Below are 22,356 nucleotides of genomic sequence, written 5' to 3' on the forward strand. Positions count from 1 at the left end.
TTTCAGATGTGAAGACAAACTTTGCCAAAGTACAGCAATGAGATGAAGTATTACTATGAGTGAAAAACAAAAGTCACCCAGTTTGGCTGGATCACAACATCCAAGAGAATAGTAATAAAATTAGAATGCTACATGGAAGTCACCTTGTATAAAGGTTCTAAAAAAAGAAAAGGTTCTGAGAAATTATATCTGATCCTCAAAGATCAATGAGAGAAACCACTAGTTAATTATGTAGAGAAGTGACACAATAACATGCATTTTAAGAAAATCACTTTGGCAGCTAAGAAAGATGGATGAAAGAAGCTGAGATTTGAAAGGGCCAAACAGGAGACTTATTTTAGCATTTCAGATGGAGAAGTAGTAAGAATTAGGCTAGTGGCTCTGAGAGGAGAGAGACAACATCAAGAAATACTGTATAAGGAGACAAAATTTGGTAACTGATTGCAGGTGTGGATTAAAGAATAAAGGAGTCAAGGATAAAGGTGTCAAGGAAGGGAAAAATGATGAATTTAGTTTTGTACATGTCGAGTTTGAAATGCCTAAGAGACAAGTTTGAACTATACAAAAGACAAATGACCACTGATGCTCAATTAGAATTAGATATATTCAGTTGAGAGTCATGTGCACAGAGATAATTAAATCCAAGGAAATTTAGACTAAAGAAAAAATCAAGCTCACCTTTTTGTTGTTAAAACAGTATAAAGTAATTACTGAAACAATAACATCAATTAATCCTAGAAGTTCAATTAAGGATTCAAAGTACTCAGTTAAGTATTTAAGGTAATCAAAGTTAAGAAAAAATCAGTTAATGAAAATGTTATTTTCCCAGATCCTAGTTAAGTATCCTTTAATTTGAGATCAATATAACCCCGGGTAAGAACTTTTGACTCATCATATCCCTTCTCTGTACAAACGGCAAACTATCAAAACACCCTAATGATTTAAATACAGGGGGGGTACCTAAATATAGACTGAATCCCTAAAATTTGATCTCTGAGTACACACAAATATTCATAAGCATTTTCACGAGATACATGTGAAAGAGAATAAAACTTTGTTACAATGTTTCCTTTTTTCCCTTTATTAACTAAGTACTAATTGTTGACTCACTATAGTCAGTTATTTTCTTATCTATGTGTAAACACAATGACCAGCACCACCAATAGGTTTGCCCATCATCTCCCCTCATGCTTTGATGGAGAGAGCCCAAAAATGTGAAAACAAATCCTTGGAAAGAGCAATGCTTCCAGCCCAGTGTCTACAGTCATCATAAATTTTAGGAAACAAACTCTATGGAGATGACAGCTGGCACTAAGTGCTCTTGGAAGTACGCCAGCCCATCTTTTGAAGACTCACCAAAGTCTCTGGTTCTCTCAAATTATTCAGTATCAGAAATGATGCAAGTTTTATCAGTGAAAATGACACTTAAAAGGCTTATCATGCTTCATGCTAAGGACCAGACCTTTCAATAATTTGCAGCTGAAATTTTCCATAAATTGCCTTCCACATTAGAACATGAGCTCCTAGAAAGCAGAAATTATCTTACTTTTCTATTTGTATTGCCAGTGCTTAGAACAGTGATTTATATACATTAAGTACTTAAATGTTTCATTCTTGGTCAACTGCTGGCTTGACAATTTCCCTGGTGTCCTAATAAGCACCTCAAATTCAACATTTTACATAACAAACACATACGAGAGCATTGTAGACACCATCAAGTATTTACATATCTATGAATGTGATTTATCCCCTTAGTAGAATGTAAATTCCTCAAGTGTAAGGATTACTTTTTATATCTCTACTCTTAGTACCTAGCCCCTAATAAATGCATGCTGCCTAATGATTATTAAGGAAAAACTGAAATGGTTCTGGAATTCCACAGCCACTAATCAGGTCGACAAGATTGACAAAAAAGGAAAATGGCAAATAAATACTGGAGGATTTATGGGAAAAGTTATAGTGATATACTATTGCTAGAATTGTGGACTGGCCCAGCCATTCTGGAAAGCAATTTGTAACTGTGCCCGAAAATTTATTAAACTGTGTATACCCTTTGCCCCAGAGATGGAACTGTTGGATTTGGCTAGAGTAAAACAGCAAAGAGAAAAACAACTCCTGTATACAGGAATATTTATAGTGGCTCTATTTAAGGTAGCAAAAAAAACTGTAAAGTATGAGGGTAGTCATGAATTAGGGAACAGCTGGACAATTTACAGTATGTGAAGGTGATGGAATATTATTGTGCTGATGGAAGTGAAAGAATGATTTCAAGAAAGCACTAGGATGACTTATGTGGCCTGATGAATAGGTTAAACAGAACCATAAGATTAAGTTATACAATATTTTCATCAAAACTATCAAATTAAAAAAAAAAAAAACTTTTAGAAGACAATCTATTTTGAAAAGTCTTAGGAATTCCAATCAACACAATGACCAAGCACAACTCCAGAGGAGATTCCAAAGAACTAATTATGAAACAAACTACCTGCCTACCTTCTAATATATATAATTAAACTAGAGCTAGGGACAATTTTTTTTTTTAGGACATGGATAATGTGGACTTTTGTTTTGTTTGACATGTAAAAGGGAATTTTCTTTCTCCATTCAGGGGAAAAGAAGTGGAAGGAGGTAAATTAGAAAGGAGGAATATCATTTGATAAAGTAAATTTGATTTTTCAAAAATATAAATAAACAAATAAGTGAATGAATAAATAGTATGTTGATTGGCCAATGAGAAAAGGCCTTAACTACTACAACTGAATTGAGGGAATCTTAATTGAAAGAATTGAATTCAAAGAATTGAAAGAATCAGTCTCAAAATTGGCATTTAATTAACATTCTTTTTTTTTTTTTAATAGTTGTTCAACAGGATCCTAGATTTGCTCTAGCAAAAACAGTGTTAGGATTATAGTAGTAGCACAATAGTAGTAGTACCCCAAGATATTAAAATTACTTGTTTGAAAATCAAAATGATGAGTATTAGGCAAAATTAAGGAAGACGTCCCAATGCAAACTTCCAAACCTGAAAGACAGAAAGAGTTCAAGCACAGAATTTGATCACTAGGAAAACACACTAATCGAGACCAATTTGCTAACTCTATCTTCACAAAAGTAAACAATAAATTCGATTTCTTTACTTTCTCAGTTCCTTTTCATTGTTTTTATAAATTATCTTCCCAAGTAAAGTATACCTGAGAATTATTCCTTATGTTGCCAAAGAGCATACCACTTTAAAAACCTTTAAAGATTGAAGACCAAGATTACATTTCCCTCTAAATTATGTGAAATATATATATATAATCTATCTACAATCCTATAAAGCAACAGAACAAGCAAGCACTGACCACAAGGCACTGTCCCTTAGGTATCAAGGCCTTCACAATCTGTCTCTACTGTTTTTTCCAGGCTGGTATTATATATTACCATGCCCCCTTTCTTACTCACTCTATGCTATAGTCCTTTCCACAGTCTCCTATGAAGACAAATTCCTATGAAGTCCTCCCTAACCTTCCATACCAACACTCCCCACAAATTGCTTTCTTTGCATATAGTAGCACATAATCAACAGCAGACTGAATAAAATGACATCTATTTACTTGGTATATATTTACATATGTCTGTGTAAGCTTTCTACCATAGACATTTTATTTTTAACCCTTATTTCCAGGAAATAGAACATAGTAGGCACTTTTGTTTACTGATTGAACTTAAAGAGAAATTGTGTTGCCAAAGATAATGGAGGTTGGTTGTCTTTTAAAGTCCTTCCATAAATATTACTGTTCTGTAAGAAATGACCAACAGGATGATTTCAGAAAGGCCTGGAGAGACTTACACGAACTGATGCTGAGTGAAATGAGCAGGACCAAGAGATCATTATATACTTCAACAACAATACTATATGATGACCAGTTCTCATGGACCTGGCCATCCTCAGCAACGAGATCAACCAAATCATTTCCAATGGAGCAGTAATGAACTGAACCAACTATGCCCAGAGAAAGAACTTTGGGAGATAACTAAAAACCATTGCATTGAATTCCCAATCCCTATATTTATGCCCACCTGCATTTTTGATTTCCTTTACAAGCTAATTGTACAATATTTCAGAGTCTGATTCTTTTTATACAGCAAAATAATGTTTTGGTCATGTATACTTATTGTGTATCTAATTTATATTTTAATGTATTTAACATCTACTGGTCATCCTGCCATCTAGGGGAGGGGGTGGGGGGTAAGAGGTGAAAAATTGGAACAAGAGGTTTGGCAATTGTTAACGTTGTAAAGTTATCCATGCATATAACCTGTAAATAAAAGGCTATAAAAAGAAAAAAAAAAAAAAAAGAAAAAGAAACCAAAACTTCACAAATAAAAAAATGAAAAATAAAAAAAATAAAGTCCCTCCATAAGTAATGATACTGGTATTCTGATTGTTCCACACACTAAACAAATCTCCTGATTGTCTTTCACATTTGAAGATGACAATGATATCAGGGAAGTAATGCCATGAAACAGAAGTGAATTTGTATTTGAGTAAGAGTTCAGCTTTTTTTTCCTCTTCTGGAGTAATATGGGTCCAACTGACAAAGATTTTTATCAGGATGTTTTCACTTGCAGCCCCCAAGCCTGGAATTCTCTTCATCTTTAATCTCCTGATTTCTCTGGCTTCTTACAAACCTCAGCTAAAATACCACCTTCTACAGAATTGAGTTCCTTTCCTCTTTCAATTACTCCAATTTATCAGATGAATATCATGTTTAGTATAAAGTGGTTTGCATGATTATAAACTTGAGTACAGGGTATCTTTTTACTTTTCTTTGCTTCCCCAAGCACTTAGTATAATGCCTGCTGACTGACAATAAAATGGGCTTTTTTTTCCAATAGCACAGAGGAAATGATAAGCCAGAATGCATTTTCACCATCTTATATCAATTGAGGTTGAAAGTATTTAAAGCCAAAGGATTAAGGGTATAGAAAGAACCATGTAAAATTCCATGTATAAATCCAATTAGAGTAAGAACTCTAATGACATGCCTTAAAGCTTTTGCAGTTATTGGTTCTGCAGAAAGGCACAAGACTCCAGAAAATAGCCTCCACCTACCCATATCATAGCAACAGCTACATCTAAACATCAAAGCTAGAAGGGAAATTAAGAGATTATTCTCATCCAACTCTTACATGACTCACAAGTGCTTTGGAGCATAGTTAGCTGTTGATAAAAGCTTAAAATTGTCCATGAATCTCCTCTTCATCAATCACATTTCATATCCATTCATTATGTACTACAACATGCAAAACCTACACTTGTACCCACTGATGAGGAAAATTCATTATTTTTTTAATAGATTTAACTGTTAGGATAATTCATTATCCCTTATCTTAAACTAAACATAAATAAGCTTGCCTGTAATTTCTACTTATAGATCCAAGTTTTGTCCTAAAAAGTAAAACAGTAAGTCATTTTTCTATCATGACAATCCTTGCAAAACAATGGCATTTTTTCATATGAAATGGCATCTAGTCATAGCTTATCAATCCTTCTGACATCAGAATATTAGAATATTTTTGTTTAGGTTTAACCCACCATCACAGCTTGTTAATTTTTTTAATCCAATTATCATTCAAGCTTTATATCATCAACAAATTTGCCAATGGTGTCATTTGTCTTCATTCAAGGGAATGAAATTTTAAAAATACTACTAACTAGCATAAAGCCTGGCAGAAATCCTGAAGTATATCACGGGAGACTTTCCTCAAAATTGACATTCAGTTAACGTTCTTTTATAAGAGTTGTCCATCTATTCTGATGGATGTGACATCCAATCAGCTCCGAAATTGTCTAAAATTTATTTTCATTTTTTCATCTCCAAAAAGCTAGTGTGATCAACCCAAATGCCTTGTTGATATTCAATAAGGCATATCTACAATATTTCCCTAATCCCAGTCTTAATAATCCTATCCAAAAAATAAAGTTAGTTTCCCATATTTTTCAAAAATATACTGTTAGTCATCTATGATAATCAAAGTCTCCCTTCTTTCCTCTATACACTACGTATAATGTTTACAAACTATATATTATATAATCTAATCTAAAAAATTTCCCTCCATTAAAGTTCTACTCAAATGGCTCTTCCTAGTTTAGAACTACCTTAAGTATTCCCTCCCCTCCAAAAGACTGCATAACTCTGCCAGGTCTTTCCAGTTAAAAATGTTTCGAAAATAAGCTTGGCAACATTTTAATGTCTTTCAATTAAGCTAAACTGGGAAAGAAATACTTGGATCATCAACATTATTCAGACACAACTCTAAAAACAATCTCCCAGGTAGTAAAAAGCTTGTATTCTCCCAATGGGGACTAGTGCCCAAATAGATGGGAGTACTGAAATTTAAGAGTATTTCCAGAAATTAATATCAAGTTCATTAACCTACAGTTGGAAAAATCCATGTTGTTCTCCCTTTTCAAAATTGGGACAAATAGCCATCTTTAGTCCCATGGAGCCTCTCGTACAGTCATTAACAGTAACTAAGCAATCATATATAAAATATCTTTTACTTCCTAAAAATTACCCAACTAATGTCTCCCAAACCTCCTTAGGAAGTTACCAAAATCATGTATACTTATTGTGTATCTAAGTTATATTTTAATATATTTAACATCTACTGGTCATCCTGCCATCTAGGGGAGGGGGTGGGGGGGGTAAGAGGTGAAAAATTGGAACAAGAGGTTTGGCAATTGTTAATGCTGTAAAGTTACCCATATATATATCCTGTAAATAAAAGGCTATTAAATAAATAAATAAATAAATAAATAAAAATAAAAGATTAAATAAAAAAAAATTTAAAAAAATAAAATTAAATTTAAAAAAAAAAAAAAAAAAAAAAAGGAAGTTACCAAAAGTATGTGTCCACTAAAGGGTACATAGAGAACCCAGGAAAACTTCCAACAAATTGGCTTATTTCCCTCTGAGGAATTGTTTCTGGGACCAAATTAGTCTTGTCTTCTGTGCCTCCAAAAGAACAAGATGGTCCTACTAGTCTGTATCAATTCAATTCAAACAGACATTATATAGCAATAATTTCTCAACTTAAGAAGCTTATGGTTTATTACAGGAATGAAACAGGCAAATGAATATAGTACTAGAAAACAAGGGAAAAAAGATTAATTACTCAGATACATTTGGAACTAGCTGAGCAAAAGAGTAGCTATTAAAAAGTTCCCTGATAACTTGGAAGATGATAGAATAGTTATCAAATTTACTGATAACACAAAGCTATGAGCAACAGTTAACACACTGATGGCAGATTCATAATTCAAATAGATGTTGATGAGTTAGCAACTCGGCAACTGGGTTGAAAAGAGGATGGAGCTCTCCTAGACCTGGAGTCAGAAAGATCCAAGCTCAAATTCACCCTCTGATTAGCTATGTGACCCTCAGTACACCAACTAACTTGTTTCCCTCAGTTTTCTCATCTCTAAAATGGGGATAACACCCATTTTCCCATGATAACTGTGAAGATTAAATGAGATATTTGTGAAGTACTTTGCAAACTAGAAAGCCACTATGTAAGTGGCTAGTTATTATCACTGTCATGGTTGTCATCATCATCATCATTGTATCACTGTCATGGTTGTCATCATCATCATCATCATTGTGCCAGATATATTAAATCATATTTATCTCTATTAAATTTAAATTTTTATGGATGTCCAGAGAGCAGTTCAGATTAAAAAAAAAAAAAAAGTGGGGTTTTAGTGAATGACGATCTATTAATAATAAACAATGTAATCTTAGATTATACTGAGATGCAAATAATCCATGACAGAGGCGTGATGATCACATAACACTATGCTCTGGTCAAACTACAGTTATTATTGTCTAGTTCTGGGTGCCACATTTTAGAAAGAACATTGATGTTTATTAAAAAACAAAAACAAAACAAAACAAAAAACACCCAGGATTGTAAAAGTTCATGCCTTAAAGACACACTGAATAAATTATATTTTAGGAGAGTAGGCCAAAGATTTCCCTTGTGTATGAACTATAAGGCTTAAATATCTTGAGCACCAATGACTATAAATAATCTATTGTTTACCCAAAAGATTCTACTTCTGGGATAAGAATTCATTAATGACAAAAATTGTTGGGAAAATTGGAAAATAATGTCAAAAAACTCAGCATAGACTTATCTCACCCCCTTACCAAAATAAGGTTAAAATGGATATGTAATTTAGGCATAAAGAGTAATATTATATAAGCAAATTAGTAGAGCAAGGAATATCAGATCTTTGAAAAAGGGAAGAGAATTTATAGCCAAAAAAGAACTAGAGAACATTACGAATTGCAAAATGGGTAACTTTTGGATGACATTAAATTAAAAAGGTTTTGCACTAACAAAACCAAAGCCAAGATTAGAAGTAGAAAGTTGAGGGGGAAAAAATTTACAACCAGTTGTTTCTGATAAAGGTCTCATTTCTAAAATATATAAAGAACTGAGTCAAATGTGTAAGAAAATAATCTCCAATTGATAAATGGTCAAAGGATATGAACAGACAATTCTCAGATGGAAGAAATTAAACTATTTCTAGTCATATGAAAAGATGCTCCAAGTCATTATTAATCAGAGAAATGCAAATTAAGACAACTCTAAGATACCACTACACACCTGTCAGATTGGCTAAGATGACAGGAAAAAATAATGATGATTGTTGGAGAGGATGCGGGAAAACTGGGACATTGATGCATTGTTGGTGGAGTTGTGAACGAATCCAACCATTTTGGAGAGTAGTTTGGAACTATGCTCAAAAAGTTATCAAACTGTGCATACCCTTTGATCCAGCAGTGTTACTACTGGGCTTATATCCCAAAGAGATTATAAAGAAGGGAAAGGGACCTGTATGTGCACGAATGTTTGTGGCAGCCCTTTTTGTAGTGGCTAGAAACTGGAAACTGAATGGATGTCCATCAGTTGGAGAATGGCTGAATAAATTGTGGTATATGAAAATTATGGAATATTACTGTTCTGTAAGAAATGACCAACAGGATGATTTCAGAAAGGCCTGGAGAGACTTACACGAACTGATGCTGAGTGAAATGAGCAGGACCAGGAGATCATCATATACTTCAACAACAATACTATATGATGACCAGTTCTGATGGACTAGGCCATCCTCAGCAACGAGATCAACCAAATCATTTCCAATGGAGCAGTAATGAACTGAACCAGTTATGCCCAGAAAAAGAACTCTGGGTAATGACTAAAAACCATTACATTGAATTCCCAATCCCTATATTTATGCCTACATGCATTTTTGATTTCCTTCACAAGCTAATTGTACAATATTTCAGAGCCTGATTCTTTTTGTACAGCAAAATAACGTTTTGGTCATGTATACTTATTGTGTATCTAATTTATATTTTAATGTACTTAACATCTACTGGTCATCCTGCCATCTGGGGGAGGGGGTGGGGAGTAAGAGGTGAAAAATTGGAACAAGAGGTTTGGCAATTGTTAATGCTGTAAAGTTACCCATGCATATATCCTGTAAATAAAAGGCTATTAAATAAAAAAACAAACAAACAAACAAAAAAAAAACAAAGACAACTCTTGGATACCCACATACCACTTCACATCTCTCAGATTGAGTAGATAAGGAAAGATAATGATAAATGTTGGAGAGGATATGGGAAAATTGAGACACTAATGCATAGTTGGTGGAGTTGTGAACTGATCCAAATATTCTGGAAAGCAATTTGAAACTATGCCCAAAGGACTATTTAAACTCCATACCCTTTGATCCACCAGTGTCATTATACCTATGTCTTTACCCCTAAGAAATCATAAAAGGGAAAAGGACCCACATATACAAAAAAGTTTACAGCAGCTTTTGGTGGTATCAAAGAACTGGAATATGAGTAAATGCCCATCAATTGGGGAATGGCAGAATAAGTAATATGAAAGTAATAGGATATTGTTCCATAAAAAATGATGAACTCTGATTTTTACAAAGATTTACTTGAACTGATGCTGAGTAAAACTAGGGTAAGCAGGAAAACATTGCATAGCAACAACAGGATTATGTGACTAATATACTTAGACATAGCTTTTTTCAACAATGAGGTGATTCAGGCCAATTCTAATAGATTTGTGATAGAGTCATTCATCTTCATGCAGAGAGAAGACTACAGAGACAATGTGGATCACAAATTAATATTTTCACCTTTTTTGTTATGGTGGTTGTATGCTTGCTTGGTTTCTTTTTCTTTTTGATCTGATCTTCCTTGTGCAGCATGATAAATGTGGAAATATGTTTATAAGAATTGCACATATTTAACTAATCTTGGATTGCTTGCTGGCAAGAGGAGGAAGAAGGTAGGGAAGGAGAAAAAACTGAACACAAGGTTCTATACGGAGTGAATGTTGAAAACTATTTTTGCATGTATTTTGAAAAAGAAAAAGAAAACAATGAGAATAGTATTGCAAAAAATGAACAAGCTGATTTTATAAAAGGCCTGAAAAGATTTACATGATGCAATAGTAAGATAGTACAATGATCAACTATGTTAGATCTGATACTTCTCAGGATTCAGTGATATAAAGTAATCCCAATAAATTTTGGATGGAAAACACCATCTGCATCCAGAGAAAACTATGAAAACTGAATATAAATCAACATTTACATTAACTTTCTTTTTCTTCTTACAGTTCACTTTTGTTGCGATTTTTCTCTCCCAACATGATTCATATGGAAATATGTAAAAAGTGAATGCCCCATGTACAACCAAAAAAAAGTTTTACATGTAACTGGGGGGAAAATTTTTTTAAATGGAAAAAATATTTTTAGCTCCCAGAATAGTATCTACAGCCAGATTAGGGAAGTACTAGGCTTTAGCCTAGGGTCCCAGTTTTTCTGATTACCTGTCAATGACAATAATACATATTTTTGGAGGGTTAAAAAAAAGTGTAAAGTTCTCCTAAGCTACTGATATGAACATTTTTCCAAACCTTCAATCCTCTTGGTCATGAATAAGCCTGGAGAGGATGCAGTTATTACTATATACAAGCTATCACACTGAAAAAAACTGAAACAAGACAATGGAGTTATTGGCCGATACCAAACCCTCCAGAATAGACTTTAAATTACTCAGAAACTTTTAAGTGTTTCTACTCTCCTTTATGTTCCACCCCTTCCTTATCAAAGACCCTACCATCAAACAGGAAAGAGTATAGCCTGGAAAAGAAATCTGCCATAACTTAAGTCCTTGCCCAATAGACAAGGGGCTATTAGTACTACTGTCACCAAGAATGATGTGGATATATATAACAAGTGAGAGACAGAAAACTACACTAGGATGATTGACTATGACAGACTTGGTTCTTCTCAGCGGTTCAGTTATCCAAAGCAATCCCAATAAACTTTGGATAGAAAACACCATCCGCATACAGAGAGAGAACTATGGAGAATAAATGTAAATCAACACATGCCAAGTTCGGGATTTTTTCCTTTTTCTTCTCTTTTTTTTTTCCTCATGGCTTTTCCCTTTTGCCCCGATTTTTCTCTCCCAACATGATTCATGAAGAAATGTGTATCTTAAAAAAAAAAAAAAAAAATTAATGTCCATGTATAAAAGTATAAAAAAAATTAATGTCCATGTATAAAAGAAAACTACTCTAGGCTACTCAAGCTGTCTGGACTGGACTGGCAAGTCTAAATGACCTTAGACTAATTTGGTTAGACTGATAAATGAAAGCATGTTTTTAAGATCCAACCTATCTCTAACACTTAATTCAAAAAGTTATTGTTTTTCAGTCATTTCAGTCATGTCCAACTCTTCATGGCCCCATATTTGGAATTTTCTTGGCAAAGATATGGCGTGACATTTCCTTCTCCAGCTCTTTTTGCATGAGAAAACTGAGGCTAACAGGATTAAGTGACTTTCCCAAGGTAACACAGCTACAAAATATCTGAGGACCAGATTTGAACTCAAGAAGAGGAATATTCTTGAGTCCAAGCCTGACATTATCCACTGTGCCACCTGGTTGCACTAGAATTCTGACTTATCAGGTCCTCAAAACTCCCTAAAGCCAAACTTATATGAATTATGCCAAGCTTAAAAATGCATGGTAAAAGATCATTATATACTTCACAGCAACAATACTATATGATGATCAATTCTGATGGACGTGACTCTCTTCAACAATAAGATGAACCATATCAGTTCCAATAGAACAGTAATGAATTGAACCAGCTACACCCAGCCAAAGGACTCTGGGAGATGACTATATGAACCATTACATAGAATTCCCTCCCTATATTTGTGTCCGCCTGCATTTTTGATTTCCTTCACAGCCTAACAGTACACTATTTCAAAGTCCAATTCTTTTTGTACAGCAAAATAACTGTTTGGATTTATGTTGTATTTAATTTATACTTTGACATATTTAACATGTATTGGTCAATCTGCCATTTGGGGGAGGGAAGGGGAGGAAGGAGGGGAAAAATTGGAACAAAGGTTTGGTAATTATCAATGCTGTAAAATTACCCATGCATATAATTTGTAAATAAAAAGCTATAATAAAAAAATGCATGGTAAGGATAGAAAAGATATCTAGTTCCAGCACTGCTTCAAAACATTACTTAATCCTAGATTATTCCTATTAATGGTCCCAAAATAAGTATCATCAGTATAACTAATCAACTCAATAATGTTTTAAATTAAATCTTTAAAAGCCTTTAATTCTAATTTAATTTTGTTTTTATTTAGATTCAATTCAAGCACTTATTGAATAATTGCCTAGTAAAATAATAAATTATCCTCAAGGGATTTATAATCTAATAAAGGATAAAACACCAACACAAAAAATTAGATAATTGTAACATTCCACATTAGAATGCAAGCTCATTTCCAGTAGGGATTGTTTCATTCGTCATTGTATCTGCCCTGGACTGAGCACAAATGTCTAGTACAAAGCAGCTTAAATATTAGATAAATAATTGATTCTAAACTGGATGAAATTTTACCTACAAACTTTTCTATCTACCCCTTTTCTCCAAGTACTTGAATATAATAATCAGTATAAAATCAACCCCCCATTTTTACTTGATAAACTGAAGTTTGTCCACAAGATTCCCATCAGGTCACTGGAGTCACAGATGATACCCATATATTGGTACTATGCTGGTTGTTAAATAATCAAGTAGAATAAACCACTCATATAAAGATAAAGTAAATCTTTAGAAAAACAAAATCTCCAACATTAGTTGGAACAGCATTTTACCTTCATTTGGATGCTAGTAATAAGTACCTTAACCCTTCAAAGATGCCCCAATCAACCCATTCCTATATGCAAGACACCGTGGTAGAACTATAGACATCTCAAAAGACCACAAATAGAAGTTAAATTTCTTTGTACTAAGATAGCTTAACCATAGACGAAGACATTCTTTGTAAATTCTGTATTATGCATTACTTGGTCTTAGATATTAATGTTATTTTCCCCCTTCTAACTCTTTCAAAAACCTTCCCCCCCCCCCGATTTCAGAACTGTATCACACTCTTCTCAGAGACTTTCATAAAAACACAGATAGAGGGGAAGAGGAGGTATAGTGAGAAAATAAATAAAAAGACTACCATAATATTTACGTTCATGTTTTCCAAGAAGAGATAGGGAGAAATGTACAGTCATCTAAACAATCTGAATGATCTTCAATTCCTTTCTGTTATCAATATTCAGATTTTTATAGATCTAGAGAAGGGATGCCATTCTGAAGACTAGGAAAATAACGTTCATAAAGTGAGTTAAGATACCAGATACCACCATGATAACTGGAAGGGATTTTAGAAGTTATATAGTTTACATTACTCATTTTTAAAATGAAGTGGCCCTGAAAAATGACTTGACCAAGACTATATAAGGAGTGTGATAAGAATAGAAGTGTGAAACAAACAAAAAAGGACCTGAGTTCAAAAGTTTCAACTTTATCAATTACTTAATTGATTCCTTAAGCAAGTTACCTTTCTGTTATATCTAGTGTCATCTGTCAATTGGAAATACTTCTTAAATCCCAATTTTAAGTAAGATACTTAGTAGAGCCAAGTAACACTTCAAATCGAATGCCTTTTATCAAATGCACCACACCAAAGTCCTTTCCATGCCTATTACATTCTCCCCACAAAAAAAAAAAAAAAAAAAATATCTACCTACAGAAAAAGTCTTGAATAATAAAGAATTGTGGCCAAGATGACTGCCTGAAAAGTCTGAAGAGAAGGCTGCTCAGCAGCCCAACACCTACTACAGAAAAAATGTGAAATTCACAGCAGACTGAATAATTAAGATATTTAATGAGAAACTAGTGATTTTAGCCTCAGATTCTACACACACAGTTAGGGGCAATAGGAAAAGGGGGGCCCTATTTGGCAAAGAAAAGACAATGGAAGCCAATCAAATAGTTGTCTCCAAGCATAAGTAGGAATAAGTCAAAAACATGTAAAATCTGCAAACCAGTCTAATTAACAGCAAAAACAGAGAAAGTGCAAGGGTTATAGCTCATTAAAGAAAATGGCAGCTACCAAGTGAAAGTGTGGCTTAGTGTAAAGGGCTGGAACTTTGAAAAGGTATACTTGAATCAAGGACTGCATGGTGCTTGTGGTTGAGCACACCTACTCAGTGTGAGATAATGGTTCTCTATGGTGAAGTAATGGTTGTGCTTGCTCAGTGTGTTGTAGTGATGTAACAGTACTGAGGTATTTAAGGGATTCTCACAGAAGGCTCTCTAAGACAAAGACATAGAGAAGAATTCAGGCTCCAGACTCCAGATTCCAGAACCTATCTTTGACCAGCCACATGGTAGCTCTCCTGCCTCCTTCACTTCTCCACCTAAATATCAAGGCCTGTCCTGGGACCCTCCAGAGAACTAGTCCGGACATTACAGAATAGCATTCTAATTCAAGGAGCCCAAGTGTCCCAGAAGGCCTAAAATCCCTTAGTACTTAGTCCTAAAATGCTAGAGACTCTAAAGAACAAACACCTGGATCTGAAATAAACAGGATGGTCTAACCTCAGAAGTGGAACTAGGGGGACACAAAGCAAGATCAAGTAATGGATGACTATCTTTTCCAAAAAAGAGAAACAGGAAATAGTGACATAGCACAAAGGCCCAATTCAGGAACAAAGATTAGAGAGAAAAATAAAAGTCATCAACAAACATATTTAGGGATATCTATTTTACCTAGAGATTTTCCAAAATTAGGAAATTTTACTCCATAACAATTGCAAGCAGAAACTCAAAGGGAAAAATGAATTTTCTACAAGAACTATAAGTACCCAGAAGAAATTAAGCAAGAGATAAAAGATGAAATGAAAATAGGAAAATTAGAAGAACTAATAAGGAAAAAGATCCCCATGGGCAAAGTTTGTAGCTACTCTTTTTGTAGTGGCCAAGAATTGGAAATCAGTGGATACCCATCAACTGGGGAATAGCTAAAGCAAATTGTGGTATACGAAGGTAGTGGAATATTATTGTTCTATTAAAAAAATGAACAGGCTGATTTCAGAAAGGCCTGGAAAGACATGAACTAATGATGAGTAAAGTGAGTAAAAGCAGGAAAACGTACACAGCAACAGCAAGATTGGGCGATGATCCAACCATGATAGACTTGATTCTTAGCAGTTCAGTGATCCAAGGCAATCCCAATAAACTTTGGATGGAAAACACCATCCACATTCCCAAGAGAGAATATGAAGACTGACTGTAAAACAAACACATGCCACGTCCACGTTTTTTCCCTTTTTTCTTGTTTTTTTTTTTCCTTGTTGGTTTTCCCTTTGTTTTGATTTTTCTCTCCCAAAATGATTTAAAGATTTTTTTTAAAGAATGTTTTGTGTAACCAAAAAAGTTTTTACATGTAACTGAGGAAAATAAAAAACTAAATAGATAAAAAGACAGAAAATGGCAAACTTTGCCCAAGTAAGGACCCTCAATACTACAATACCACAAACAACTGACATCCTGAAAGAAAATTTATAACAAAATCAAAGTATTGAAAAAATTGGGAAAATCTAAAGATTGAAGTCAAAGAGAAATCTAATTTAGGAATTATCAGATCTCCCTGAAAAACATGATTCTAAAAAAAAAAACAAAAACAAAAACAAAAAAAAAACCCTATTTCAAGATACCAAAAATGACTTACCCAGATCTATTAAAGCAACAGCAAAAACAAAGAAATCTACCAATCACCTCATGAAAAGATACTTAAAAAGAAAAGTCCCAAGAGAGTCATAGGCAAAATACAAACAGCTTCTCTTAAATATATTACAAAGAAATCTTGGAATAGAAAATTCTAAAAAACCAAAGATGTAAATTGACAATCAAAAACTAACCCTGCAAAAGTAAAATACAGTAATTTTTCCCATGAGAAAACTAGAGAAATCAGAAACCTGCATATCACTGAACAGTACTCATGTGTGCCCTGTTCAAATACAAAATGCACACACAGAAGAGACAAGGAGACAGTGAGTTATATGCACCAAATCTGAAATTCTTAAGTTTTTGTCTGATTACAGATAATCCTCCTTCCACCACACTTCACAATAACTCATAAGTTTCAACCCTAACAAGGTCCACTTTTCCACCAAAAAAAAAAAAAAAAAAAAAAAAGAAAACTTCAGGTTCCTTTAAAGTGAAGTACCACTGGGAGAATCTCAGAATCACTGAGGCTGCCCTGGGTTCCTTGTAAATACATTAATTCTGCCAGTCCAGTTCAACTGGTAGGAACAGAGGTACAGATAGAGCAGAGACCAAGGCGATACACTAATATTTTACTTCAGTGTCACAAATTTCGGAATAACTTTATAAGTATTAAACTGTGCTACAACTTTTTATTAGGGTATTATCTTTTTTAGGGGTATAACTGATGACGTTTTTGAGAGTTGTATCCCTAATACCATTTTCCCCAGAAGTCCTGTGGTTTTAATTATGTGGTGATTTTTGGAAACAAATACATTATCAGAATTGAAAAGTAGAATCTTATTATAAAAGGGATAAATAGCCTTTTAAAGGCAAAGACAAGCACTTCAGAAGTAAAGACCAAAGCTGAGTAAGGAACTCTGAAATAAAAACATAAAGAGTTAAAAGAAAACAGGAGTAATACATTTATTTGAGCATCAACTGAAAAGACATGTATAATGATATATAATACCAACATTCTAATAAGAAAGTATCCCTTCAGGATATTCATGTCTTCAAAGAATATTAAGAGTAACAGAGCGTCTGGGGGATTGGAATGCTTTTGTTCTGAGAGTTTGAGAGAAGGGAGTGTAAAAGGAACACAGATACATAAAAGAAAAAGGGGAAACCATTTCTCAATAGTAGAATGCAAGAAAACAGTAGTACACAAAAATATAGAAGAAGGAACATAAGATATATCTCACTCTTCAGACAAAGGGGAATCAAAAAAAGACAATTTTCTATGGGGATACATCAGACTCGAGAAGAAAACAACCAGGAGCAGATAAATAGAAACTGGGCGACACAGGAGGTCAAAAATGCTAGAAAAGAAATAACTGCAACCAAAACCAATCTGATTCAAGGAATAGATTGGGGAAGAGGGGGAAGAGAATGAAGAAGGGAAGAATTAATTGACTCTAAGGGGAGGCCCATTAATTGGGGAATGACTAAACAAATTGTGGTATATGAATGCAACTAAGAGACAGTTTCAGTTATTCTTTGGTAATATATACTGATTAAGAATGAAATAAGCATTCCAGAACATTGGAACAACCAGAATATAATTTATATACCATAATACAGTGAGAAAATTTTTAAACATTAAAGAACTTAATAGACTCAAAGACCAAACATACCTCCAGAAGCCCTCTGATGAAGCATGTTATATACACCTACTGAATGGGGTGATCAACAATACAAAGTACATAAAAAAACATGCATTTTCTAATTATTTTTTTGCTTGACTATGTTTATTTGTTACAAGGATTGTTTTTCCTAAGTTTTTAATTTAAAGGAGAGTCTTTTAAGTAATTACCAACAGTAAAGCAAAAAGTCATTGAAATTTTTTTTTAAATAATGTTCCAAATGAAGTTCCGAAGTGAGCACAGACAAGTAAAAAAGGTTTTAAAGTAATATTGCATTTATTACATACTTTTCTTAAAAAGCAATCAACATGAAATGAAAATTCAAAACTTCTTGTACAATCCCTTTTTTTTTTGTTTTGTCTTGGAGATGGAAATGCTTTTTACATTAAGTTCAGAACAAAAAAAACAATAAAATTGAGAGATCTAAAGCTGAAGAAATACTCCTTATGAATAAAAAATAATTTTACTTAAATTTACTTAGTGTAATAATTGAAATAGTAAAAAATTATTTTACAGAAATACAGAAAAAATAAATTTATCTAGAGAAAAAAAAGTCAAATACCTCAAAAGAAGTGGGGCCTAGCAACACCTAAATCCCAAACTATGCAATGAAACAACAGATTATTAAAACCAATTTAAAAATGGAGAGGGCCAAAAAACATTTTTGTATACAACATAGAAAAATCAAATGAACACAGGAGCCTAGTATATGATAAACCAACTACTGGTATAAGGAGGAACATTACAAAACCTGCTAGAGAAATTATAAAGCAATTTGGCAGAAATTTGCTATAGACCATTTTGAGTCATGGTCCTCTATTATTCTGATAAAAACTTTGAATTCCTCAGTATGTTTTTAAATGTAAAAAATAAAATGCATTTGATTACCAAGAACACCAATTACATTAAAAGTTATCAAAGAGTGAAAAGGAAAAAAGTCTGATAGAGATAAAGCATCTCATATCAACCACACTAAAATCAACTCCAAATAAATATATGATATTCATAAATAAATTGGAGAAGCAATTCAAGTATCTTTCCCAACTCTGCCATTAAGACTGTGAAGCTCCATGCCAAGGACTATCTTTGTAAAACCAGTGATTAGTACAATACCTGGGACACAGTAAGGAATTAATAAATGCTTGTTGATTGACTATGGAGAGAGAAAAGAAATATTCATGATGAAATATAGGAGATGATAAAAAATGATATATCAATTACGTTAAAATTAAAGATTTTACACACAAACAAAACCAATGCAGTTAAAATTAGCAGAGAAAACATATGGGAGAAAAAAAATCTTTACAGTAAGTTTCAATAAATTATCTAACAAAATGATTCAAATTTAAGAACAAGAGCCACTTCCCAATACATAAAGGCTATAAACAAGTAATTTACAAAGGAAGAAATCCAAGCTGTCAATCATCACATGAAAAAAATTGTTCTAAATCCCAGCTACTCAAACTGTAGGTAGCAATCCCATATGGAATCTTATAAACGTGGGGACCGTGAAATTATGATTTGTTATTAGTAAATGTTTGATTTATATACCTATTTTATATATCTATATGCCCGGGGTCATGAAAATTTTCTCAAAACTGGGTCAAGGAAAAAGAAGAAGCCATAGAAATGCAAATTAAAACTCTGAGGTTTCTCCTCATACTCATCAAAAGATTGGTAAAGATGGCAAAAAAAAAAAAAAAAGACAAGTGACAGAGCCTGAAAGAAAATAAGGACAATTAATACACTGTGGAGCCATGAACTGGTCCAATCATTCTAGAAAGCAATTGGAACTTTGCCCCAAGTTACTAAGTTGTATACCTAATTTAATACAAGGATACCACAACTAGGCCTGTGACCCAAAAAAAAAAAAAAAAAAAAAATCAAAAGATAAAAAGAATCCATGTATACAAAAATAGCCCTTTTTGTGGTGGCAAATAATGGAAAATTAAAAGGGGAACAGATAAACAAATTCTGGTACTGGAATGCAATGCTCTAAAGGAAACAAGGAAGAATTTCAGAAACACTGGGAAGATTTTCATAAACTGAAGCTCAGTAAAGTAAGAAGGACCAGAATAATTTATACAATAACATTTAAAGACAAATAACTTTGAAAAACTTGAACAATGTTCAAACAAGATACAAATTTCAAGAAGATTGATGATGAAGCTTGCTAAGCAAAGACAGAATAGTAAAGTATTCAAAATGCAGAACAAACCATACACATGAACATGTGAAGATGTTTTGTTTATTCACGTTTGTTACAAAAGGCTTTGTTTTTTCATTTTCTTTCATTCTGTTTAACAGGGAAGAGATGAAACTAGAGATAGGAAGAGAAGGAATCAAGACAAGACAACTTTTTAAGTTACATGTTGAATTTATTATATATTTTAAAAAATAAAGGGAGCCATACGTAAAAGATGTATTTTTAAGTACAATCCTTTCTATTCCATTATGGTATGTCAATGTTCATTTTATTGGCTGTTTAAAATTCTGAATAAAAAAAATCTAAAACTTTTTTAAAAATTAAATCTTGAATTCTTAATCTTCCTTTATCCTATTATGGCCAGAAATATTAACATGCCTTTTAAAGCAAATTATGGCACTATACTTCAGGCAGGCTAAGAAAAAAGTTAAAGTAGCTCAATATATGGGGATTACACAGCTCAGAAGCAAGACCAGTGAAAGAACACTGTTGACTTTTGAAGCTATAAAAATGGAAAGGGTTCACGCAATCTCAATAAGATAAAATAAGCCAACTAATTTAAAAAAAAAAAAAAAAATACTTGTGTGGGGAAACATATACAAACAAACATCTACAGTTATGTTACAGGTAAAATTCATGTATCATGAAAATTGTAAACTTAATTTCCTTCCCTTTTTATTGCAGAGTAAGACAAGAGATGTAAGATGTACATATTGTCAAACACATTCACTATGTTGTGATACTAAAATGCAATTTAGCATTTAAATTGCATTTTTTCTTTCTTCTGATTTATTCTGTTAAAGGGGATAGCACTGAGTACAAGGGAAAAGCAGAAATAAATGTGATATAAAAACAAATGAATAAATAAAAAATAAAAGAATAAAATGAAAGCCTATTGCTAATTACTAATCTAGCGAATTGCTTTGTTTCCAAGTTTTGTTTTTTTTTTCAATCATGAAGGTGGAAATGCCTAAGAGGAGAAAATGGAAATGTAAGGGTATTTAATAAAAAAAAATTAAAATTTTAAGTTTCAAACTAATGGTAGTAGTAAGAATAAAACTGAACTGTATACATTATTGCATTTTTTTTCTTTTCAAAATATTTACTTATAGACCCTTAAACTAAATATCAGCAACTAAAATATTCCTCTTAAGGAACTCCATTTTATTGAAGTTGAAACAAGGTTGTTTCTTCAGATAACATTCTTAATCCTCAAAAAGGGTTTCCTAGCTATAGGAAAGCAGAGGTGGTCATCTCTTAAAGATCATCAACTTAATGTAAGCATTTAAGAGTTGCCAAATGCCCCTTTATTAATAGTAAGGAGCTAATGCCACCATACTTTAAAGTACTACCAAGGGCTACCAGATTCCAAAACCAACAAGATCCACTAAGCAAGATGTAAATTTTTTTGCCTCAGGGACTTTGGAAACCAGTAGAAACCCGTTCTCTGAATGTCTTTAAAAGTATATATATATATATTTAAAAAAAAAAAAAAAAGGACCATAAGAAAAATAAATTACATTGAAATACAGTTTATTTCAAATTTACAATCTCAGGTTAAGAACCCTTGAACAAAAAAAAAAAAAAAAATTTAAAGGACCGTGGGATTTGTTTCAGGTGTTAAAAGAAAAAGCTATTAAATGAGGTTAATGAGCCATCCATGCTCCTTTCTTTATTACTGTAATAATTATTTTCATTCTTAAAACTCTTTTTAAGACTCAATGACAAAAGAATTGTTGATCATTTGTGTAGTCTCCAAAAATCAATCAGGTCTTATGCAAAGAAAAATACACTCGTAGCTCTAGAAATGGAAGGAATCTCAGAGGACACCTAGTACTGTCCTTATTTTCTAGATTAGAAAAACTGAGGCCCAGGAAGCTTAAGTAATTTTGATCAATTTGGATTTCTGCTCCTTACTACCTGTATAATCACACGTCACAACTTTCCTGGAGAGGAGGAACAAAATTTGTTCCAAGATCCCTTTTCCAATTCTAAATCTCAAGTTGCTTTCAATTCCTTACTTAGCTTCAAAATTAATCCTACACTCCATGCTTCTGGGTCGTAAAATAGAATAAAAGCTTCAAGCAGGCAGGAGCAGCCTCGCTTAAATAATTCATCCGCCCAGTAACCAGCATTCCACCACCAACACAAAAAACCTCCAAATAAAAGCTTCTTAATTGACCTGAATCCCACAAAGATACAAAATCCCCATTCTGCCTTCTTTTCTCTTCACTTTACAAACAAAACAAAATGGAAACCGAAGGGATTGGAAACCGGACAGG

At 33.1% G+C, this 22,356-nt stretch overlaps 1 protein-coding gene across 2 annotated transcripts in view; it reads right to left on the minus strand.

Annotated features, from left to right (window-relative positions):
- RNF138 (ring finger protein 138) overlaps nucleotides 1-22,356 on the minus strand; it is a 45,994-nt gene that overhangs the window by 22,605 nt on the left and 1,033 nt on the right. The window lies entirely within an intron of this gene.

The sequence above is a fragment of the Sarcophilus harrisii genome, chromosome 1 (assembly GCF_902635505.1).
Source record: "Sarcophilus harrisii chromosome 1, mSarHar1.11, whole genome shotgun sequence".
NCBI classification, from domain to species: Eukaryota; Metazoa; Chordata; class Mammalia; order Dasyuromorphia; family Dasyuridae; genus Sarcophilus; species Sarcophilus harrisii.